Below are 3677 nucleotides of genomic sequence, written 5' to 3' on the forward strand. Positions count from 1 at the left end.
AGCCACCAAAGCTGCTCGGGCTGGAGATGGGAAGGGACAGGGAAAGGTTCAGGGACAGGGCAGTGCCACCCAAAGCACCCAGGGGAGAGGAAACATCACAGTCTCCTCTGCTTGTGCTGGCCTTGTCCCTGCAGCCACGGGGACAGTGGGGGGGGGGTTGGGGAGGAGCGGGCTGGGGCACGGCTGCCACCCCGGGAGCAGAGACAGTGATGGGGCCAGAGAAGTTGGGTGGCATCACTTTGTGGGATACTGCACCCAGAGGAAAGGAGATGGGAGGAAGCGTTAACCCCCCCCCGGGACCTGCCCCCCAGCACAAAAAGGGTCCAGAGCGATGACCCTGGCATTTTTGTCATCAGTCATTGACAGAGGTAACAGGAGGGACCAGCAAAGGGCTGTGGGCAGGGTGGCTCCTGAGGACAGGGATCACAGAATCACAGAATCTTCTAGGTTGGAAGGGACCTTAAAGATCATCTTGTCCAACCGTCAACCCAACTGACAAAAATAGACACCCACACAACAAACAAGGAGCATCATCACTAAACCAGACCTCCCAGCACTACATCAACCCGTCTTTTGAACACCTCCAGGGATGGTGCCTCAACCACCTCCCTGGGCAGCCCATTCCAATGGCTGAGAACCCTTTCAGTGAAACAATTTTTCCTAATATCCAGCCTGAACCTCCCCTGGGGCAACTTGAGGCCATTTCCTCTTGTCCTGTTGCCTGTGACTTGAGAGAAGAGACCGACCCCCACCTCTCTACACCCTCCTTTCAGGGAGTTGTAGAGAGCAATAAGGTCTCCCCTCAGCCTCCTCTTCTCCAGGCTGAATAACCCCAGCTCCCTCAGGGGTTATGGGCAGGGCTGTGACAGGCAGGGACCCCATGGCACCCATTCGGCACCCAAAAAGTGGGTGACCAGCCCCACACACACACCCCCCATCTCTCCCCCAGCAGCACGAGCAGGAGGAACAACCTGCAGGACAAACCCTGACTGCTGGGGAACAGCAGCTGCCTCCCAGTTCCCCTCCATCATCAGAGAGCCCCACCAGTCCAACACAGCCTCCTTCATTCCTGCAAAATGCCTGAGGGCTCGTTTCCCCCCCCCTTCTCTTCCATGTATTGGGGAGAAAGGCCAGCTCACCCTACCCCTCCGTTGGCAATGACCCCCCCAGCTCCTTACAACACTCCATTCCAGGACAGGGGTCGAAAGCGTCGTTTTCCACGGGGACTCTTGGAGAACAGCTGGGAATGGATGGCAGGAAACTTGGAAGGACTTTAAAAAACCTCTTCGTGGTCACGTAAATCCCCCGTGCCCCTCTCTCCCGGGGGTTATTTCGGCCACCGAAGCCGAGTGGGAAGAGACCGTGCAGTTCTCCTATATCCAGCCCCTGCCAGTAAATTGCTTTTCAGCAGGATGGATGCTTCCCAGGAGAAAGGACAAAGAGGAGTTTATCTGCCAGCACCAAACCAGCTGCTGGGGTACAACGTCTCTCCCAACCAGAGACCACCCAGAGATACAGACCACGCTCTACACCAGGCATTAATTCCCCCCCAAATGTAAGCAGAATTACAAAAAAATCTGCCTTCAAAAGGCTCAAACACAGCTCCCTGATACAGCCCGTGGCTGCTGCCCTCCTCATGGGGTGGAAATCAGCCCAGATCAGCGCCTTAATACACACTGGCCCCCGTTTCATTAGGTTTTGGGGCTTTTTTAATGAAGATCTGATCTGATTTTAGCCAAGCGAGGTTGCTGGCTGAATTCACACAGCTCCCCAGCCCCCCGTGGGGGTGAAATCACAGGGCAGGGGGTGGCCAAAGCCCCCAACAGCCCTGAGCAGCAGGTGAGAGGCACCCCCAGACCCCAACACGCACCCAGAGATGCTCACACCACACTGGGCATTGGGAAAAAATGCTGTGAGCACAAATTGGGGACTGGTCTCGGTGCTGGGGGAAGGAGGGACCCCGTGACACCGACCTGCCAGGAGCACAGCTCGGTGTGTGCTGAGGGACCCCAGGGAGGGATGTGGCAGCGTCACCCATTCAGGGGAGAAATTCAAGGTGGCAGCGCTGGAAAGGTGCTCAGCAGGGATTTACACTGCCCTTCCCGCTGTGCTCTGAGGGAAGGGCACGGTCAGGACGTCCCTGAGACAGGAACCAGGCGAGAGAGGAATAAAACAACCCCTTGAAAAGGTCAGAAGGCATCAAAACCACCTCCTGTGCCAGGCTGCTGTGCTGCACCCCCGCCTCCCCGCTGTCGGGGAAGGAACATCTCTGCTCTGCCTGCACCCCTGCCTGTGCTTCCAGCTGGCAGAGCCTGGTGGTGGCCCTCAGGGACACCCTGCCACCAGCAGCATCCCCAGGAGCTGCCCTCGGGGCACCCCAAGCTCAGCAGGCAGTGCCCCCATCTCCCATCCTCATCAGCCAAACCATCTTCTTTCCCCACCCTCCCTCCTCGCCCGCTTTCACTGGGATGTTGGTTTCCACATCATTTATTTCAGGAGAAGCATTTTTTTCCAGCCTCCTAAAGGTTTATGAGGCTGATCATGATTCTCCCTCGTGCCCCAGGACCTGGTGTCTTCACATCCACCTTGGGAAGTGGATGGTGAAGTGCAAATGAGAACCTCCAGGCCCCTCTTGCCGCAATCAGCAGCCCCAGCTCCGGGCTCTTTGTTCCAAGTCACTCTTAATTTCCTGCTTTCTATTGTCTCTTTGATAAGTGATGGAAGTGGGGGGGAAGGGGGGAAAGGAATAGCTATTATTTAATTGCTTTCAAGATCTCAAACAAGCCAGAGCAGAGGTTATCTCCCCCAAACCTCTCCTTTTTTTTTTTGGTTGTCCTCCTCCAGCCAGCGTTACTGGGTAACTGCAGAGGGAGAGGCTGTGGCAGGAGCCACCCACATTGCGCAAGCCCCCAGAGACCCCAAAGCTGTGGGTGATCACTGCGTCACCTCCCCACCTCCCCCAGGCCAGCAAGGACCTGCCTTGTCTTGCCTTCGGTGGCCAGGTGTAAAATCCTGCGGGCCAAGGTTCTACCAGCTTTCCAGGAGATTTTGGGGATCTCAGACACCTCTTGGGGGTCTTCAGCAGGGTCAGAGTGTGGCCACCACGTTGCCATCGCCCTGACCCTTCCCTTTTCCCCTGGTGGCCTTGGGGACACCAGGAGAAGCTGAGCCCGTTGCACCATCGCTGGAACCAAACTGTGGAGAATCAGCTTCTGCCACAGGAGCTGGGCAGCAAGGCCAAGGTCGTGCGAGGAAGGTGAAGGAGCCAAGGGGTGTCTGGTCCTGGGTGGTCCTTCTACTGGAAGCCTCATGGAGCTGGGCAGGTGCCACCACGCTCTGGGTGGAACCACGGTCCCTGAACCCCCGCTGCACAGCCCCTCCAGCACTTCCCCTGAGACCCCCCCCCCTGTTTTTTGGGGGCCCTTTGCTGTGCCCAACACCCTCTGTGAGCAGGGTCTGCTCCCAGGCACAAAACCCAGGACCAGGTGGCCAGCTGGACCTCAAGGAGCAACACCCAGAGCCGCAGGCAGCCGAGGTGCCCTGCTTGGCTGGGTGGGTGCTGGCAGGGCAGTGGGCACAGCAGGGTAGGCAAAGCAGGCAGGGTGGGCAGAGGAGGGTGGGCAGCATGGGCAGGGAAGGGAGCAGGCAGGGTGGGCAAGGTGGGCAGAGCAGGGTGG

The sequence above is a fragment of the Calidris pugnax genome, unplaced genomic scaffold (genome assembly GCF_001431845.1).
Source record: "Calidris pugnax isolate Ruff unplaced genomic scaffold, ASM143184v1 scaffold312, whole genome shotgun sequence".
Taxonomy (NCBI): Eukaryota; Metazoa; Chordata; class Aves; order Charadriiformes; family Scolopacidae; genus Calidris; species Calidris pugnax.